This window comes from Balaenoptera ricei, chromosome X (assembly GCF_028023285.1).
Source record: "Balaenoptera ricei isolate mBalRic1 chromosome X, mBalRic1.hap2, whole genome shotgun sequence".
Lineage (NCBI taxonomy): Eukaryota > Metazoa > Chordata > Mammalia > Artiodactyla > Balaenopteridae > Balaenoptera > Balaenoptera ricei.
In genome coordinates this window covers 60,775,667-60,798,049 of record NC_082660.1, presented here as the reverse complement: position 1 = coordinate 60,798,049, position 22,383 = coordinate 60,775,667, and the positions used below count along the sequence as shown (strand labels likewise).

The 22,383-nt window shown below is 36.1% G+C and overlaps 1 protein-coding gene across 4 annotated transcripts in view; it reads left to right on the top strand.

Moving 5' to 3' along the window:
- OPHN1 (oligophrenin 1) overlaps positions 1-22,383 on the top strand; it is a 599,884-nt gene that overhangs the window by 96,885 nt on the left and 480,616 nt on the right. The gene's annotated exons all lie outside the window — the stretch shown is intronic.

Below are 22,383 nucleotides of genomic sequence, written 5' to 3'. Positions count from 1 at the left end.
CTTTGTGATTATAACAAAATGTTTAATATTTGTGTCATTAGAGTGGAGAGGAAAAAAGGACAGTGAGAGTGGGGCTGAAAAGTGGAATGTAAACCAGTAAAACCTGAACATAATCCTGACATTTGAATATTTGAGTTTCCAGCTGATAAATGTGGCTAAATCCCTCCCTCCCTTCCTTTCTTCCTTCCATTTAGCATAATGTTTTCAAGGTTCATCCATGTTACAGTGCCTATTCTTAGAAACTGTGTTTGGAGGCGAGACCTTGGTGTATTAGTCAGGGTTCTTCAGAGAAGTAGAACCAATAAGATGTGTATATGTATAGAAAGAGATTTATTTTAAGGAATTGGCTCACACTATTGTGGAGGCTTGGCAAGTCCAAAATCTGATGGGTGAGGCCAGCAGGCTGAAGACTCAGGGAAGAGTCACATTTTCAAGTGCAAAGGCAGTCTGCTGTAGAACCAGTATTGTAGTCTGTTAAGGCTGCTATAACAAAAATACCATAAGCTTGGTAGCTTATAAACAACAGATATTTATTTCTCCCAGTTTTGGAAGCTGGGAAGACCAATATCATGGTGCTGGCAGATTCAGTGTCTGGTGAGGGCCCGATTTCTGGTTCATAGATGTCACACGGCAGCAGGGGTTATGGGAGATCTCTAAGGCCTCTTTTATAAGGGCACTCAATAATCTCATTCATGAGGGTTCTGCCCTGATGATCTAAGCACCTCCCAAAGGCCCCACCTACTAACATCATTACACTGGGCACTAGGTTTCAACATATGAATTTTGGAGGGACATAAACATTTGATCTATAGTAACCAGGAAGAGACAATGTTGAAAATAAAGTCTGAAGGCAGTCTACTGGAGAATTCCTTCTTGCTTAAGGTGGGATGGGAGGGTCAGCCTTTTGTTCTGTTCAGGGCTTCAACCTATTGGATGAGTCCCACCCTCATTATGGAGGGCAGTTTGCTTTACTTAGTGTCTACCAATTTAAATGTAAATCTCATCCAAAAACACTCTCACCAAAATATCTAGAAAAATATTTGACCAAATATCTGGGAACTGTGGCCCAGCGAAGTTGACATATAAAATTATCCCTTACATTTGGTCAGTCTATTTTGATCTGGGAAATAAGGTAAACAAACCTAATATTGAGGGTTGTCTTCATTTGAAGCATATACAATTCAAAATTAGCACCAGAAATTGCTGTATTTTGAATCTCTTTCTGTAACCAACTACCCTGAGATAAGACATGACTTTTGAAATGGCCCAGAAAGAAGAATATTGTTCTTCACAGCAGCCTCAAAGCTCAGCTAAGAAAGGACTTTTCCCCGCATCTCTTTGAAATAGGAAAATATTTCATCTTGAAAACATCTGGGCCTTTCTTCCTGCCATTGATAGCCTACTTCCAAATAAAACTGGAGAGGCAGAGATTAAGCCACATTTACTAGCTGGAAACTCAAATTATCAAGTGTCAGGACCATGTCCAGGTTTTATTGGTCTATGTTCCACAGCAGACATTAATCTTCCCCACTGGACAGATATAATATATTATGTACTTCTGTATTTTTATCCCTGCCTCTGTCTTATGCAGTTCCCTTTATTGGTTTCTTAAAACGAATCAATTTTCTTGCAGGTTCTAGATGCAGTTACTAGGTTTCCTGACACAGCTAGAAAGATTTTCCTTTGTCTCTGCATTTCAAAAGGAAGCTCTTGCAGTTACACTCATGTAAAATGTGAAACTCTTCAGGGTCTACAGATAAGGAGTTCTGTGGAGGTTGAATAAATATAGGCTGAATAATATGTAAGGAAACTAGTCTACTCCCTCAAATTCTCCAGTCTGATGCTGCTGACTTATGAGTACACTCCTGGGCCCAACAGTGTGTGTGTGGAGAAAGGGTTTGGCTGTCCGTGCCAGCCCCCAGTGATGTGCCTAGGATATGTGTGTCCATGACATTTGAGAGAGTGCTTGGCTGAGAGGTAGGAATTATTAGGGATGAAGACAGCCTCAAGGTCACACATATGGTAAGAGGTATGGCCAGAATTTGAACCACGAAATCAGGGTTCTTTTTACCTCATCATGGCTTTTCTAACACTGCTCAACAATGCCTTGTCCAGAGACATTATTAATGGCTAAGATGATTGCAATGTTGTTTTGTCAAAATAGATATACTGAGTTTGCATAAATTATTGTGGATTCAAAATGTATACCTGTGAATCAGAAGCCTCATTCTTTGAAATAATGTACTTTCTCTTACTTTTTGGATTTGAACATCCATTTTGCTGATTCTTCATCACTGTAGTCTTGGATGTTGCCTTGATAGCATTGAAAGATCTGGCTGCCTATTTTGCTTCAGGGCTAACTTTTTACAAGATTATATTTTATGAAGAAAAAGAGACTTACTGCATACCTTGTGGTATAGCTGTTGAGTGTATTTTAAAACAATTATGTACCTTGCCTTGAAGATGATGTACAATGAAAATTATTAGAGTAGAATAGAATCTTACAAATAATTTAGTTAGAGGGGGAATTATGAGTAATTATCATTTTGACATTATTTGATGATGTTATGCTTTAATGTTCCCACAAAATAGTGTAATTTGTTTTTAACTAGGAAACAAAAACAACATACATTTACTTTTTACACTTTAAGTGGGTAAATTTTATTGTATGTGAAGTATATCTCAATAAAGGTGTTTTAAAAAGGCTACACTTAATCTTGCTTTTATTCTGGTTTTTCTTTATGTGCCTTTCTAATGCAGAAACTTTTTTTTCCCCTCTATCAACAATCTTCTCTGTCCTTATCTCAAAGCATTGAGAAGCTCCTCCTGCCCTTGGATGCTGCTCTTTCCTATAACTAGTTTTAAAACATACTCTCTCTCTCTCTAATTTGTATTAAAACCCTAAGTCTGACATTGAAAGGACTTTATGAAATATTTTATACTTCAGTTTCATTAAAACCCCCAGTGAACCCTAAGTTGCTTTCCATTTTAGACCTTGTGTTTATTTTAATGACTGTTTTCACATAGCTGGGGGAAGTGTCTAGGCCTCGTCCTCATCTTTTTGCTAGTAAATACTCACATTATAATTGCATCCCTGGTGATATTATTTCTTTACATAGAGGTTAAATCTTATGAGAAATGCATGCATAGTAATTGAATGGGCTCTACTGATAATCTAGTTTCTATCAAATGGTGATGTGGTTTGGAGAGGCCTTTTTTTATTTCATTTCTTTGATCATCTTCATTCAGTTTCCTTTATCAATGTTTTATAGTTTTCAGTGTATAGACCTTTCACTTCCTTGGTTAAATTTATTCTGAGGTATTTCTTTTTGACACGATTTTAAATGGGATTGTTTTTTGTTTCTGCTTTTTACTTTCTGATATTTCATTGCTACTGTAAAGAAATGCATGTTATTTCTGTATATTAATCTTGTATCCTGCTACCTTGCTGAATTCATTTATTAGTTCTAATAGTTTTTGTGTGGAGTCTATAGGGTTCTCTATATAGAGTATAATGCCATCTGCAAATAATGACAATTTTACCTCTTCCCTTCCAATTGGGATGCCTTTTATTTCTTCTTCTTGTCTGATTGCTATGGCTAGGACTTCCAATACTATGTTGAAGGGAAGTGGTGAGAGTGGGTATCCTTCCTTTTCTTGTTCCTGAATTTAGTGGGAAGGCTTTCAGCTTTTCACCATTGAGTATTATGTTGGCTGTGGGTTTGTCATAAATGGCTTTTATTATGTTGAGATATATTCCCTCTATACCCACTTTAGGGAGAGTTTTTATCATGAATGGATGTTGAATTTTATCAAATGCTTTTTCTGTGCCTGTTGAGATGATCAAATGTTTTTTGTCTTTTCTTTTGTTAATGTGATGTAGAACATTGATTGATTTGTGTATGTTGAACTGTCCTTACAACCCTGCAATAAATCCAGCTTGATCATGGTGTATGATATTGTTGGATTTGGTTTGCTAATATTCTGTTGAGGATTTTTGCATCTATATTTATCAAAGACGTTGGCCTGTAATTTTCTTTTTTGTAGTGTCTTTGTCTGGTTTTTGGTATCAGGGTGATGGTGGCTTCATAGAATGAATTTGGGAGTGTTCCCTCCTCTTACATCTTTTGGAATAGCTTGAGAAAGATTGGTATAAGTTCTTTGTATATTTGGTAGAATTCCCCCATGAAGCTGTCTGGCCCTGGATGTTTGTTTCCAGGGAGTGTTTTAAAAAAAATTATTATTACAGATTCTATTTCACTTCTAGTGATCGGGGTCTGTTCAAATTATCTGTTTTTCTTGACCCCATTTTGGCAGACTGAATGTTTCTAGAAACTTGTCCATTTCTTCTAAGTTGTCCAATTTGTTGGCATATAACTGCTCATATTATTTCTTATGATAGTTTGTATTTCTGTAGGGATGGAATATTTTAAATTGGTGCTTTTTCATATTTTCTGGGACTATATAGAGATAAATTGGAATTTTGCAATTCTATTTTGAGAGCACCCCTGAATGTACAGTCAGTGGTGAGAAAAGAGAAAATAATGCTACTGACTTCCTAGCCTCTATCTTCTCCCTCCTGTGACATATTCATGTGGTTGAAATCTGGTTGAGGGAACATGGAAAGAATCTCTGATAAATAAAGAAGTCAGTAAAATATAATATGTGGGCTAAGGGATATGAAAATATGGCAGAGGCAATCTTACACCTAGGTAACACTTGGCATGTTAATGGCTCTTCTACCATGAAAATATGATTTGGTTATTCTTTGGTTCATAAAAGCTTTTGTAGGTTGAAATTTAAATTTCTTTGTGTGGCATTCAAGGCTGTTCACAATTTTTCTTCTATTTATAATACTTCTCCAGTTTTATTTCCTGCTACTCCTCCCCATACCCCCTACTTGCCAACTGTGTTAAGTTCTCAGAATATTTCTAATTTTTTCCCCAGATTCCTTGTCTCTTTATTTGCTATTTTCTCTGCCTGTAATTTTGTCCTCCCAGATTCATTGTCTCTTTATTTGCTATTTTCCCTGCCTGTAATTTTGTCCTCCCTTTTCACCTGGGTGAATATCTCTTTATCCTTGAAGTCACAGCCAAATATAAATCACTCTTTTGTGAAGTCTCTCCTGTGCCAAAACAGTTGCCCTCTTGTTTATCTTTGTAGCCCTATTACCTGTCACAGTTCCTGACACAAAATAGATGCTGAGTAAATAAACATTTTGCATGAGGTATATTCTTTTTCCCACTATAATAATAATATTAATATATGCTCATTAAGAAAATTTGAAAAATACACAGGAGTATAAATAAGAAAGCAACAGTCATGGACAGTCTCAGTAAAAACCACTTTTTTGACATTTTCTTCCAGTCTTTTTCTCTATGCATATCATATATTTTGTAGACAGTTGGTGGTGATTATTTTGGTAAATGTTTAATAAACTGCTCCTTCTATTATTTCTTTTCAGTCTCATGTTTCATTATTCCCCTAATAGGTTTCTTGCTCTGGTCATGTTCATATAGCTACTTTCTTTCTTTCCTCTCTGTCTTCCACTTTCACATTTTCTAGTTCCCTCCTCAAAACTTAGTTAGATGCTCTTCTTTCTGCCAGCTATGCCCTCCACCTTCACTAGCCTTATTTTTCTTTAAAACCGGTTATAAAACCAACACTCAGAATAAGTTTTGCATGATTGAATCCATCTGCTTCTCTACCTTGTTCTGATAGAGATTAAATTTGGATGTTTTAGCTGGAAAAAATTTTGGGGAAAATAGTTCTCCCCTGACATTTTAGATAACTCATGTGCCTGGCACATAGTAGATGCTCAGTGAATGTTAGTGGCACATAGTAGATGCTCAGTGAATGTTAGTGCCCTCCCTAATTCTAGCCTCTTGTTCCTATTAAGGTCACACAGCTGGTAATTGGCAGCCTCAGGACTAGATTCCAGGTCTACTGACTCCCAGGCCAACGTATTTCTTGACAGGTTACTCTGTTAAAGTGTTGTTTGGTTGTTTAAGATCTCTTTTATCTCCAAAATTCACGTGCCTTTTCCCTCACCAAAATTCCTTGCAAAATTAGTGTTCCCACATCTTAGCTTGACTGATCAACTGACCCAGTGTAGAATGGCTCCTTCCTTTGGAACTTCCTCAGGCACATCCAGAGAACTTTTTAGCAGCGCTAGTAATAGAGTTCATAACTTTGGACTCCTAGATTTTGAATTTAGGCCATGAGGGCCAGCTGGTTGCTCTGAGGAGGGTTCCTAATTTTCTCATAAGGAAATACACATTTGATTGTGGAGATGTTGAAGGTTTGATTATGGCAGTGTTAATTTAGTGTTCACAGAATGTGCAGCCCCGTCGTTTACTGATAAAGGAAATGGGGTGCAAGGTTACTTAGCTATGAATGGCAGAGACAGTACTAGGAGGTCAGGCCTCTTGCCATTTGTACTAAAAGACACTAGAGAATATGTCTAGGTAGGAGCCAGGGGGTAGGTAAAAGAGATGGGCTTTGGATATATGTCCTTCCTCTGACATATTATAGCAACTATCATATTGACAAATGTGAAGTGGTCCACAATTCTGCATTTGCTTCTTATACTCTGGTCCTATCTTGTATATACATATGAGAAATTATTGCAAGGTAAAGAAATTAGATTGTTTTCCCAGAAGAATTCTCTGGAGAGAAACTGAGATTACATTGCCAGATTTTTGTAATGAACACAATTTGGAGTATAATGGTTTGAGGACTTTAGATATCCCTTGTAAAAATAGTAACATTCTCAGCATACAGCACTTTGGGGAAAGCAGCTGGTGTTTGTGGAAGAGATCTGGCCTGGTATTAGGTTTTAGAACTCATTAAGCCAGAACTCACTGTGGACTTTTCATAAGGCCCTTCCTCTTTTCTGGGCCTTGGTTTCCAATTGTGTACAATCAGAGGTTACATTAGTTACTCTCATGGGTCTTCCTGTGCTGATATTCTAGGTTCTAAGGGCATTTTTAGCATTCTGCTGAAGCAGCCACTTCTCCCAGCCACCTGCTACATTCCAGGAAAGGCCCCCATTCTCTCCTTATTGCCTAACTTGATTGTTTCATGTTACAGACTATTGGACATGTTGTGCTTGTCATTTCTACAGATCCCTTTGTTTTCTCTTGAATTTCACAGTTGTTTCTTTGCTTGTTCATTTCTCTTAGGACTCTATTGTTCTCCTATTAATAGTGGTTTGTCTTCTTGGTCACCTCTCTCTTCAGCTCATCAGTTCTGAGAACTATGCCTTTCATTCAGTGCTCAGGGTACTCCACTCCTTTTCATTTCAGCTGGGATGGTTCCAAATATAACAATATGTGTGTTTCAAGGTCATGCAGTTGCACCTCTGCTGATAATAGTCTCTGTGGTTTCTTTAAAAGGGGTATTTATTTATTTACTATTAAAATACTCGCAATAACAATGAAAACTATTTTTACCCATAAGATTAGCTTTTTAAATTTTTTAAGTTCTTATATAATTTTACTCATATGTGTTTTATTATTTGTTTTTGAATGCTTTTTTCCCCCAAATAAGGTAATGTAGCTACATAAAAATTCTTGGAATTAAGAGGAGGAAAAGAAATCACCTCCGAATGCCACCACTCTAATTTAAACACTCTTAATATTATGGTATACCAAAAAAAAAAAAAAAAAACCCAGTTAGATTAAAAAATGGGCAGAGGATCTGAAATAGACATTTTTCCAAAGAAGATATACAAATGGCCAATAGGTACATGAAAAGATGCACAACATCATTAATCATCAGAGAAATGCAATGCAAAACCACAGTGAGATATCACCTCATGCCTCATAGAATAACCTTCATAAAAAAGACAAGAGATAAATACTGCTGAGGGTGTGGAAAAAAGGGAACCCTTGTGTGCTGTTGGTGGGAATGTAAGTTGGTGCAGCCACTATGCAAAACATTATGGAGGCTCCTAAAAAATGAAAAGTAGAACTACCATAGGATCTGGAAATCCCACGTCTGAGTATTTATCCAAAGAAAACTAAATCACTATCTCAAAGAGATAGCTGCACCCTCCTGTTCATAGCAGCATTGTTTACAATAGCAAAGGTATGGAAACAACCTAAGTATTCATTGGTGAAAGAATGGATAAAGAAGTTGGGGTGTGTGTATACATACATATATGTATACACACACATACACACAACAGAATATTATTCAGCCATAAAAAAGAAGAAAATTCTGATAGAGATTGGCCAAAATGGTAGAGTAGAAAGACACTGAGCTCACCTCCTCTCATGGGCACACCAAAATCACAACTATCTGCAGGACAATCATTGATGAAAAAGACCAAAAGCTACCAAAAAAGATCTTCTACAACCAAAGACATAAAGAAGGAAACACAATGAGACAGGTAGGAGGGGCAGACTCATGAAATAGTCAAGTGCCATACACCCGGGCAGGTGACCCACAAACTGTAGAATAATTACATTGCAGAGGTTCTTCCAAAGGAGTGAAAGGTCTGAGCACCATGTTAGGCTCTCTAGCCCAGGCGTACAGCACTGAAAATATGAGCCCCCAGAGCATCTGGATTTGAAGGCCAGCAGGTCTTACTTTTGGGAGTCCCAGAAGGTTGAGGGAAATAGAGATTTCACTCTTAAAGGGTGCACACAAAATTTCATACACTCCGTGACCCAGGGCAGAAGCAGTAATTTTAGAGGAGACTGGTTCAGACCTACCTGCTGATCTTGGAGAATCTCCTGGAGAGGCAGGAGGCAAGCTCACCTTGGAAACAGACACTGGTGGCAGCCATTACTGGGAGCTCCTTCTACCATGTGGACACCGGTGCTACAAGCACAATTGTGGAATCCTCCCTCTAACTCATTAGTGCCAAGACCTGGCCCCATGCAACAGCATGTAGGCACGAGTGCTGGGATGCCTCAGGCCAAGAAAATAAATGGCCAGGGACACAGCTCCACCAATCAGCAGACAGGCTGTCTTAAGACCCTCTGAGCCCACAGCCACCTATGGACTCAGTCCTGCCCATCAGAGGGTGCAGGACCCAGCCCCATCCACCAGTGAGCAGGCACGAGTCCGAGAATCCCCTGGGCCCTGACCCTGCCCTTCAGGGAGCCTGCTGAAGCCTCTGGACCAGCATCACCCACAAGGGAGCAGACACAAGACTGAAGAAAACCACAATCCTGCAGCCTGCCTGTCAGCAGGGCAGACCCTGCCCTGGGGCCAGCCTGGTCCTGGCCCTGCCCATTAGCAGGCCAACACAAACTTCAGGACACACTGGACCCTGTACCTCACTGTGTTGGCAGTCAGCCCCCTACAGCAATGATCCAGCTTTTGGACCCCTGGATTCTGCAACCAGACTCCAGGACCCAGCTCTGCTGCCAGTAGACCAGTACTGAACCCAAGATGTGGCTTCACCCACCAGTGGGCGGGCAACAGCCTTGGAGTCTTGGGGTCTTGACTCTGCTCACCCGTGAGCCAGCATAAGCCCTGGGGCCCCCTGGGGTTTGGCAGTCACCTGCTTCGTGACCTGGTCCCATCAACCAGTGGCTGGCAGCCTCCGCACAAGGCAGGGCCTGGCAAACAACTGGACCAGAGGCCAAACAAGCCTACCAGACTGCCCACATAGCCTTTCACAAGAGAAGGATACATGCAGCCCTCATAGGGGGAACCCCTACAGCATATAGCTCAGATGACGAGTGGGGAATGTGCTGCCGGGACGTATAGGATGTCTCCTACAAAAGGCCGCTTCTTCAATGTGGATAATGTAACCAAACTACCAGATACATAAAAATAAAAACAGCATGTTCAGCAAAATGAGGTGACAGAGGAATACGTTAAAAGGAAGGAACAAGATAAAACCCCAGAAGAAGAACTAAGTGAAGTGGAGCTGGGCAATCTAACTGAGAAGGAGTTCAGGATAGTGATCATAAAGATGATCAAAGAACTTGGGAGAAGAATGTATGCACAGAGCAAGAAGTTAGAAGTTTTTAACAGAGTTAGAAAATATTAAAGAACGATGAAACACAGATGAAGAATACAATAACTGAAATGAAAAATACACTCGAAGTAATCACCAGTAGACTAAATGGTACAGAGGAATGAATCAGCGAGCTAGAAGACAGAGTAATGGAAATCGCTGATGCTGAACAGAAAAAAGAAAAAAGAATGAAAAGAATTGAGGACAGTTTGTGACCTCTGTGATAATATCAGGACTTATTTATATAAATAAAAGTAATCCAATAGCAATATTTTATAATAACTATAAATGGAGTAGAACCTTTAAAATTGTGAATCACTATGTTATATACCTGTAAATTATATAATACTGTACATCAACTATATCTCAATAAAATTAAAAAAAGAAGGAATTACTGCCATTTGCAACAACATGGATGGATCTTGAGGCCATTGTGCTTAACGAAATAAGTCAGACAGAGAAAGACAAATGCTATATGATCTTGCTTACGTATGGAATCTAAAAACCTGAACTCATCGGAATAGAGAATAGATTCGTGGTTGCCAGAGGTGAGGGTGAGGAGTGGGGAAATTGATGAAGATGGTCAAAAGGTACAAACAAATATATGGTGTGTTTCATTCCAGTTTTTTAAAAAAATTATGTAGTCATTGTAGAAATAAAATTTTGAGATTTTTCATGAATTTCACATTTAAAAAAATATGTTTATTTTATTTATTTATTTTTGGCTGTGTTGGGTCCTTGTTGCTGCGCACGGGCTTTCTCTAGTTGCGGCAAGCAGGGGCTACTCTTCGTTGCGGTGCGCAGGCTTCTCATTGAGGTGGCTTCTCATTGCTGAGCATAGTCTCTAGGCGCACAGGCTCAGTAGTTGTGGCACACGGACTTACTTGCTCCACGGCATGTGGGATCTTCCTGGACCAGGGCTCAAACCCATGTCCCCTGCATTGGCAGGCGGATTCTTAAGCACTGCGCCACCAGGGAAGCCCCATGAATTTCACATTTTTAAGTAGTTGCAGATTTATAGAATATTTGCAAAAATCATACAAAGAATTCCTGTATAAACTTCTTACTCTTTACCTAGGTTCTTCAAGTGGTGACATTTCCCACACTTGTTAAAAATCATTCTCTCTCTCTTTTCTGAAACATTTGAGAGAAATTGCAGACATATTATGCCTCTTTACCTCTAAATACTTCAGTGTGCATGTCCTAAAAACAATGACATTTTCCTATGTAACCACAGTATAATTATCAAAATCAGGAAATTATCATTGATACTATTATCTAATATACAGATTTTCTTCGAGTTTCCCAATTTTGAGTTATTTAAAACAAATTATTCTCATTTTGAAAACCCATCTCTGCTGAGATTATTTCTGAATTAATCTGTGTTTTTGGACATTTAGATTGCTTTTCATTTTTCATTTTGCTATTATGAGTAATGCTGTGATCAATTTTGAATATATAGATTTATAATCTCCTTTCAAATTATTTCCTTAAGATGAAAATTGCCACTGAGTTTTATTGGGCCAAAGGATATAGATATAGACATTTTGGAGGTATTTGCTAAGCAGAACTTCACTGTCTTTAGAGGAAATTTGCCTAGTGGTTGGCTGCAGGAGTGTTGTAGTGTAATATACCAGGGTTAGAATCCTGGCTGTACCACTTACTAGCTCTGGGGCCCATGTCAAATGTTTCCCTTTTCTGAGCCCTACTTTCTAAATATTGATATTTATTTCATGAATGAATGTCATAGGTTATGATAATTCATAGTACCAGCGTTGATTTGAGTGTATATGTATTTTCCTGCAGTCTTGTAAGCATTGGATTTCCTTATTAAAAGAAAAACTGCTATTTCAGTGTGTTCTTAACTAATCTATATTTTATGTGCTTATTTATTATTTCTTATGTAAATTGTTCATACACTTCGCTTGCAGCTTTTTTAAAGTGTGCAGCTGAGGAAACAGCCATTGTTTGGTCAGCAAAAGGGGCTGGATTTTCATAGAAGTTCTGTCTTTCCATCCTTAGAATGATTTTTAAACAGGTGCAGTGTCACATAAATTAGACTACAAATTTTACCTTTCTATAATTAAGGTTAACCTGGCCACAACTTTGGAGAGTCGTCACATTCCTATGCTCTTGCCTCGACTTTCTCCACAACGATGAGCTGGCTATATCAGTGCTTTTTAAGCTTGAAGGTGTATACTAAACACCTGAGAACTGTTAAAATGAAGACTGATTCAGTAGGTCTGGGGACCACATGTTGAGTGAAGATATAGATCACTCTTAAAGGTGAAAAGGTGAGAAAGATCAACAGCTATAATAGGTTAAGGGTTAAGGGTTCTTTTTTTTTAGGATGAGAAATACTTAAGTATGTTTATTGGTCTGAAGAGGTGGTAACTATGCTGTTGGTCCTCGAGTTACAAGAGCTAAATGATGTGGCAAATAGTGCTTCTCTATATACAAAGCACTTTCATAGCCATTGTCTGAGTCAGTGTTTCATAACCTTTTCTTCATTAGCATCCCCCTAAGGAGCCATGAATTTGTTTTAATATTACAGCTTTATTGAGATAAATTCACATACCATACAATTCACCTGTTTAAAGTGCACAATTCAATGGTTTATAGTATATCTAGATTCGCGCAACTATCACCACAATCAATTTTAGAGCATTTTTATCTCCCCGAGCAGAAACTTCATACTCATTAGCAGTCCCTCTCTTTCTCTTCAACCCCCACAACCCTAGACCACCATTAATTTATTTTCTATCTCTATGGATTTGCATATTCTGGATATTTCATATAAATGCAATCAAACATTATGTAATCTTTGTAACTACCTTAATTTTTTTTTTTTTTTTTTTTTAATTTTTATTTATTTATTTATTTATTTATGGCTGTGTTGGGTCTTCGTTTCTGTGCGAGGGCTTTCTCTAGTTGCGGCAAGTGGGGGCCACTCTTCATCGCGGTGCGCGGGCCTCTCATTATCACGGCCTCTCTTGTTGCGGAGCACAGGCTCCAGACGCGCAGGCTCAGCAGTTGTGGCTCACGGGCCTAGTTGCTCCGCAGCATGTGGGATCTTCCCAGACCAGGGCTCGAACCCGTGTCCCCTGCATTGGCAGGCAGATTCTCAACCACTGCGCCACCAGGGAAGCCCTACCTTAATTTTTTTACTCCAACTTTTAAAAATTTTTATATATTTACATTCATTTATTTCAAAAAATTTTATTGTGGAAAAATTCAGACATATTCAAGTAGAGTTCACATATAGTGAACCCAATGTGCCCATCATCCATGTTCCATAAGTATCAACTCGTGGCCACTTTCATTTGTTGTACACTCAATTTTCCTTTCCCAACTGGATTATTTTGAAGCAAGTTTCAAGACAACATATTATATTTTAGTATTTACCTCACAAAATAAGAATTTAAAAACACATAACTACAATCCCTTATCACACCTAAAATAATTAAAAATATTTCTTTAATATCATCAAATAAAGAGTAAATATCCACATTTCCTGATTGTCTTCTAAATTGTTTTTTTATAGTTAGCTTATCAAGACTCAAACAAGGCCCATACATTGCACTGAGTTGGTATGTCTCTTAATTATGTTTTTAAAATTTCCCTTTTTTTTCACTTACAGTTTACTTGTTGAAGGAATTGGTTGTTTGACCTCTAGCCTTTCTCATATTCTGATTCCATGGACTTTACTGATTCCATCACCATGCTGTTATTTAACATACTCCTCTAGGAATTCCTGTAGGCTTGCAGTTAGATCTAGATGTTTGATCAGATTTAGGTTCATTTTTTTGGGTGTATTGTATTTTCTGTTGCCTTACATCAGGAGGTACATAACATCTGGTTGCCCTTTTGTGTGTGTGTAATTTTAAGGTTGTGTGTACTGGGGTTTTTCAGCTTGATACTTCCATTATAAAATTTATTATCAGCTTGTCCCTCACCTAATGGTTTTAGCAGCCATTGCCTAGATCTGTTATTTAATAATGGTTTGAAAAATGGTGATATTTTAATTGTCAGTCCCTCAATTTTTTTAGTTAGAATTTTTCTATAAAGAATAACTCGTTCTCATCACTATTTGGTTATCCTGAAATATATTTGTATTGAAAAGGCAGAATAAGTGCTTGATTTTTTTCCCCTTTATTTACCAGTTTTCAGATAATGACTTGATTCTCTAGCATCCTGCAAAGGTGACCAATTAGGAGGATGGGCATTATAGAACTCATTATAGAACTCATGGATTTTCGTATTTGATGAGTTTCAATTCATTGAGATTATTATACCTTATAATGTTCAAATTGCCTTGCCTTTGGTTAGGGGGAACCCATTCAAGTTATTTCAACTTTGTTTTCTAGAAGAACCAAATCTCAAAAAGTTGTAATTTAGTTAAAGAACTCTTTCGTGTACTTTGCCCTATCCTCCGTTTTTAAATCTGAAAGTCTTTTGGACTTTTCCACCTTTAGACCTTTGTTCACACTATTTTACCTATTAAAATCCAAGGCCTAATGAATTAGGTAATTATTGAATTTGGGGAAGTGAGGGCACATGGGGGTTTGTCATTCTAGTCTATTCACCGTTTAATAGCTTTATTGATATATGTCACATACTATAAAACTCAGCCATTAAATGTGTATAATTCATTGGTTTTTAGTATATTCCTGAGTGTATAACCAACTTTACAACATTTTCATCAACCCAAAAAGAAACCCCATACCATTTAGCATTCATCCCATGGACCTAACCCTAGGTAACCACCAAGCTTAATTTCTGTCTCTAGATATTGGACTATTCTGGATATTTCATATAAGTAGAATTATAAAATAAGTGACCTTTTGCCACTGAGTTCTTTCCTTTAGCCTAATGTTTTCAAGGTTTATCCATGCTTTAGCATGTATCAGTACTTCATTTCCTCATATTGGTGAATAATATTCCATAGTATGGATATACCACATTTTATTTATTCATTAGTTGATGGACATTTGGGGTGTTTCCATTTTTTACCTGTTATGGACAATGCTCCTATGAACATTCATGTACGAGTTTTTGAGTGACATATATTTTCATTTCTCATAGATATATATTTATATATACCTAACCAGTAGAATTGTTGAGTCATATGGTAACACTATGTTTAACATTTTAAGGAACCGCTAGGCTGTTTTCCAAAGTGGCTGCATCGCGTTATACTCCTACCAACAGCATATGAAGGTTCCAGTTTCTCCGCATCCCCACCAATGCATGTTATTATCTGTCTTTTTACTATAACCATACTAGTGGGTGTGAAGTGGTATCTCATTATGGTTCTGATTTACATTTCCCCATTGGTTTTTGATGTGAAGCATGTTTTCATTTTGTTATTGGTCATTTTAATATATTCTTTGGAGAAACGTTTATTCGGATCCTTTGTTCATTTGTAAATTATTTTCCTTTTTATTACAGAGTTAGATAGAAGTTCCCTATCAGATACAGGATTTGCAAATAAATATTCTTTTCCATCATGTAGGTTGTGTTTTTACCTTTTTTGATGGTGAGCTTTGAAGCACAAAGGTTTTTAATTTTGATGATTTCAGCTTATCTATTTTTTCTTTTTTTGCTTGTGCTTTGAGTGTCATATCTAAGAATTCATTGCCTAATCCAAGGCCATGAAGATTTATGCATATGTTTTCTTTTAAGAGATTTGTAGTTTTACATCTTGCATTTGGGTCTGTGATCCATTTTGACTTAACTTTTGTGTATGCTGTGAAGTGGGGGTCCAACTTCTTATTTTTGCAGGTGATATCCATTTGTGCCAGTAGTATTTGTTGAAGAGACTATTTTTTCCGCATTGTGTTGTCTTGAGACCTTTGTTGAAAATCAGTTGACCACAGATGTGAGGGTTTATTTCTGGACTCTCAATTCTATTTTATTCATGTTTATGTCTGTCTTTATGGCAAGACCACACAGTCTTGATTACTGTAGCTTTGTAGTAAGGTTTTAAACCTAGTATGTGAATCCCCAAACTTTGTTTTTCATTTTCAAGATTGTTTTGAATATTCTTGGTTTCTTGAATTTCCATATGAATTTTTGGATCAGCTTGTCAATTTCTGTAGGAAAGGAAATTTTGATAGAGATTGCAATGAATCTGTAGAACAATGTAAATATTTCCGTCTTAACAGTATTAAGTTTTCTGAACATAAACATGGACTGTCTTTCTACTTATTTAGTTCCTCTTTAATTTCTTTCAACAATGTTTTGTAGTTTCCAGCATATAAATTGCACGTTAATTTGTTAAATTTAGTTCTAAGTATTGTTTTTGAGGCTATTTGTGATATTGTGATTTATAAGGAATATATAATTAGTTGGTCATTCAGATAACCAAAATATATTTATCACACATGTATTTGGTCTTCATGTGTGGTTCCTGGTTCACAGTTCCCCAAATCCTTCAAATTTCCTGAGTAATAAGAGCATTGGGAGCATCTTTTGTTATAGTTTGTCTCTTATTCACAGTTCCTGAAATGCATGTCTTGTTATTCATAACAAAACCCTTTCCACCCAGTTGTAGAACATAAACATAACTGGGTTTATGTTAATGAGGTGACTTTTGGAAAGCACCTGAGGATGAGGTCTGGTTGCCAGGGGAACCTTCCATGATTAGAGCGTTAGAACTTTCAGTTTGATTTCTGGAGAGGGAAGAAAGGCTGGAGGTTGAATCAATCATAAATGGCCAATGATTTAATCAATTGTGCCTATGTAATGAAGCCTCCATAAAAACACAAAATGAGAGATTTAGAGAGCTTCCAGGTTAATGAACCAGAACACTTCCACATGGGGCACTTGTTGGGTCCCAACTTCCACCATCATAGAGGCTCCTTTGTTCAGGACCCCGCCCTATGTATCTCTTCATCTGGCTGTTGATTCATGTCCTTTAATATCCTCTGTAATAAACCAGTAGTCTAGTGAGTAAATGGGTTTCCTAATTTCTGTGAGCTGCTCTCGCAAATTAATCAAACTCAAGAAGGGGGTCATGGGAACATTTGATTTATAGCCAGTTGATCAGAAGTACAGATAACAACCTGGGGTTTGTGATTGGCATCAGAAGTGGAGAGTAGTCTTCTGGACTGAGCCCTTAGCCTGTGGAATATGATGCTATCTCCGGGTAGATAGTGTCATAATTAAATTCTTGTTGATGTGGGAAACCCCTCCAACACACACACACACACACACACACACACACACACACACTGAAGTTGGGTCCAGATTCCTTTACTCTTGTAAATTAAACTGTTTTCTTAATTCCATTTTTGGATTGTTCATTGCTAGTGTATAGAAATACAATTTGTTTTTATATATTGATTTTGAATCTTGCAGCCTTGCTGAACTTGTTTATTAGTTCTAATTTTTTTTTTTTACTGGATTTCATTGAATTTTTTGTATACAAGATCATGTCATCTGCAAATACAGATCATTTTAATTCTTCTTTTGCAATCTGGATGCCTTTTATTTTTTTTCTTTGACAAAAATGCCCTGGCTAGAATCTACAGTTCAGCGTTGAATAGAACTGGTGAGAGTGGATATCCTTGTCTCATTCTTGAAATTAGGGGAAAGTATTTAGTTTTTCACTATTAGGTATGAAGTTAACTGTATGTTTTTCATAGATGCCCTTTATCAGGTTGAGGAAATTCCCTTTATTTCTAGTTTGTTGAATGGTTTAATAATGAAAGTTGTTGGAATTTGTTACTTACTTTATCTGAATCTACTGAGATGATCATGTGATTTTTTTCCCCCTTTATTCTATTGACATAATGTATTACAGTGATTTTCATATGTTGAACCAACCTTGCATTTCTGGGGTAAATCTCACTTAGTCATGATGTATAATATATTTTATATATTGCTGGAATCAGTTTGCTGTTTGTTGTTGTTACAGGGGTTTGGTTTTGTATTTATAAAGGGTTTTTTTGGTGGTTTTATATTTATAGAGGTTTCTTTTCTGGTGATGACTTTGTTTTGTTTTTATGCCATGGTAATATTGGTATTAGAGAAAGAGTTGGAAAGTGTTCTCTTTTCTTCAATTTTTGGGAACAGTTTAGTTAAGAATTTTTATGAATTATTCTTTAAGTGTTTGGTAGAATTTACCAGTAAAGCCATCTGGATCTGGGCTTTTCTCTATGGGAAATTTTAATATTATAAATTTAATTTCTGAATATATCTGTTGTAGGTATATTCAGATTTTTAAATTTATTCTTGAGTTAGCTTTAACAGTATGTGATTTTCAATAAATTTGTGTGTTTCATGTAAGTTATCTAATTTTTGGCATACAGTTGTTCATAGTACTCATTAATAATTATTTTTTATTTCCATAAGGTTGTAGTAATGTTCTTTCTTTTGTTCTTATTTTGGTTATTTGAACTTTCCTTTTCCTTGGTTAGTCTAGCAAAAGTTTTGTCAATTTTGTTGATTTCTTCAGAAAAATAACTTTTGGTTTTGTTGTTTTTCTCTATTGTTTTCTAATTATTTCATTAATTTCTGCTCTATTATTTAATACTTATTTGCTTCTGCTTGCTTTAGGTTTGTTTTGTTCTTCTTTTCCAGTATCTTAGGAGGGAAGGTTAGTTTAAAAATTTGAGATCTTTCTTCTTTTTTAATATAAGCATTTGTAGCTACACATTTTACTGTAAGCACTGCTTTAACTACATGCCCTAAGTTTTTGTATGTTGTGTCTTCGTTCACAAAGTATTTTCATTCATCTCAAAGTATTTTCTAATTTCCCTTGTGATTTCTTATTTTACCCATTCACAGCTTAGTAGTGTGTTGTTTATTTTCCACATATTTTGTTAATTTCTCAACTTTATTTACATTATTAATTTCTAATATCATTCCATGTTGTCAAAGACATGATGCCTATTATTTCAGCTCTTTCAAATTTATTAAGGATAGTTTTATTCACTGGCATATAGTTTATCTAGGGGAATATTGTATGTGCACTTGAGAAGAATGTGTATTCTATTGTCATTGAATGGAGTATTCTATAGATGTTTGTTAGGTATAATTAGTTTGTGATATTGTCCAAGGCTTATATTTCCTTATTGATTGTCATTCTATTTCTAATCATTATTGAGAGTGAGTTATTGAATTCTCCAACTATTATTGTTGAATTGTTTATTTCTCCCTTCAATTTTGTCATTATTTGCTCCATGTATTTTGACGGCTCTATTGTTAGGTACATATATAGGTTTATAATTTTTATACCTTCATGATGGATTAGACCTTTTGTCATTTTATTTACTTATTTATTTATTTGGCTGTGCTGGGTCTTAGTTGCGGCACTCAGGATCTTCGTTGCGGCATGTGGGATCTTTAGTTGCGGCATGCGGGATCTTTTGTTGCGGCATGCAGGATCTTTTATTTGTGGCATGGGACCTATTAGTTGCAGCATGCGAACTCTTAGTTGCGTCATGTGGGATCTTTAGTTGCAACATGCGAACTCTTAGTTGTGGCATGCAAACTCTTAGTTGCGGCATGTGGGATCTAGTTCCCGGACCAGGGATCAAACCCAGGCCCCTGGCATTGGGAGCGCGGAGTCTTAGCCACTGGACCACCAGGGAGGTCCCAGACCTTTTATCATTATAAAATGTCCCTCTTTATTTCCAGTATCATATTTTTTTGCTTTGAAATCTATTTTATCTGATGCTTATATAGCCACTAAGGCTTTCTCATATCTATTACATCTTTTTACTTTTGACTTACTTATATCTTTTAATGTAATATGTATCTCCTGTAAACAGCATACAGTTGGATTTTTAAAATAATATCCAGTTTGTCACTCACTATCTTTTTTTATTTTTTTAATTTTATTTTTTTATTGACGTGTAGTTGATTTACAATGTTGTGCCAATCTATGCTGTACAGCACAGTGACTCAATTATACACATATATTCTTTTTTATATATCATTCACTATCTTTTGATTCAGTTATTTAATCAATTCACATTTAATGTTATTATTGATATAGTTGGATTTATATCTGCCATTTTACTTTTTTTATATATCTCATGTCTTTTTTGGTCATATATTCCTCACTTACTGCTTTTTATGTATTAAATGCTAGTATTGATATTATAGTTATACATGTTATATTTGTATATTTAGAAAACTAACAATACATTGTTATAATTAATTCTAAGATTTAATTAATGTCTTTTAAAGAAGTTGAGAGAAGAAAGGAGAATAGGCATAAATTTATGGAGCTTGTTATATTAATCATCTTGGGTGCAATTTCTGATTCTCTTCGTTTGTTTTTTTGGATTTAAGTTACCATTTTGTGTCACTTACTCTATTAAGGCTTTGCTTTCACCCTCCTTCTTTGTGATTTTATTCTAAAAGAGATGTTTCCTTATGTTATGGGTCCCAAAATGCAATTATATACATATAGTTTTATACAGTTGTGTTTTTATATCAGTTAAGAGAAGAAAGGAAAATAAATTATAAATGCATAATCACTTAAAATTACAGAATTACTATTGCAAGAGATCTCAGTTTTTCAAGTGAATTTGAATTACCTTTGTTGGCCCATTGCCTTTTTTTAACTTTAATTTTAAAAATTCATCTAAAGATAAATATATATATATATTTTTCTTCCAGTTTTATGAGATGTAATGGACATACAGCACTCTTAAGTTTAAGGTGTACAGCATAATGATTTCACTTGCATACATCATGAAGTGATTATCACAGTATGTTTAGTGAATATTCATCATATCATATAGATGCAAAACTAAAGAAATAGAAAGAAAACTATTTTCTTTGTGATGAAAACTCTTAGGATTTGCTCTTTTAACAACTTTCATATATAACATACAGCAGTGTTAAATATATTTATCATGTTGTACATTACCTCCCTAATGCTTATTTTTGTGTGTGTGTTTGTAATTAAAACTTTATTTGTAGAACAATCATGGTTTTATTTCAGTGACAAAGCATGCAGCAAATAGTATTGATTATAGACTAATACATAAAGTGTCACTTTATGTATTAGATATAAAGCATCTCCTTGGCATATTGTAGAAACTGGCCATGAATCACTTCCCATGAACATCAGAGATTAAGTCCACATTTATTTATTTTTTTAAGTAGTTGTTTAGTTACAGTATAGTTGATTTACAATGTTGTGTTACTTTATGCTATACAGCAAAGTGAATCAGTTATACGTATACATATATACTCTTTTTTATGGATTCTTTTCCCATATAGGTCATTACAGAGTATTGAGTACAGTTCCCTTTGCTATGCAGTAGGTTCTTATTAGTTATCTATTTTATATATAGTAGTGTGTGTACGTCAATCCCAATCTCCCATTTAACCCTCCCCCCCTTCCCCCAGTAACCATAAAATTGTTTTCTACACCTTTAACTCTATTTCTGTTTTGTAAATAAGTTCATTTGTACCACTTTTTTTTTTAGATTCCACATATAAGTGATATTATGCGATATTTGTCCTTCTCTATCTGACTTACTTCACTCATTGTGACAATCTCTAGGTCCATCCATGTTGCTGCAAATGGCATTATTTCATTCTTTTTTATGGCTGAGTAATATTCCATTATATATATACCACATCTTCTTTATCTATTTCTCTGCTGATGGACATTTAGGTTGCTTCCGGGTCCTGGCTATTGTAAATAGTGCTGCAGTGAACACTGGGGTGCATGTATCTTTTCAAATTATGGTTTTCTTTGGGTATATGCCCAGGAGTGGGATTGCTGGATCATATGGTAGCTCTATTTTTAGCTTTTTAGGAACCTCCATAATGTTCTCCATAGTAACTGTACCAATTTACATTCCTACCAATGGTGTAGGAGTGGCAACCACCATTTTGTTCTCTGAGTCTATGACTGTTTCTGTTTTGTTATTTCATTTGTTTTGTTTTGTAGATTCCACATATAAGTGAAATCATACAGTATTTGTCTTTCTCTGACTTATTTCATTTAGCATAATACCTTCTAGGTGCATCCATGTTATTGCAAATTGCAAGATTTCATTATTTTTGTGGCTGAGCAATATTCCATTGGATATATGTACCACATCTTCTTTATCCATTTATTTATTGATGGGCACTTAGGTTGCTTCTATATCTGGGCTATAGTAAATAATGCTGCAATGAACATAGGGGTACATATATCTTTTTGAATTAGTGTTTTGTTTTCTCCAGATAAATACCCAGGAGTGGAAGTGGATCATATGGTAGTTTCATTTTTAAGTTTTTGAGGAATGCCCATACTGTTTTCCATAATGACTGCACCAATTTACATTTCCACTGACAGTGCACAAGGGTTCCATTTTCTCCACATCATTGCCAACATTTGTTGTCTTTTTGAAAAGAGCCATTCTGACAGGTGTGAGGTGATATCTCAA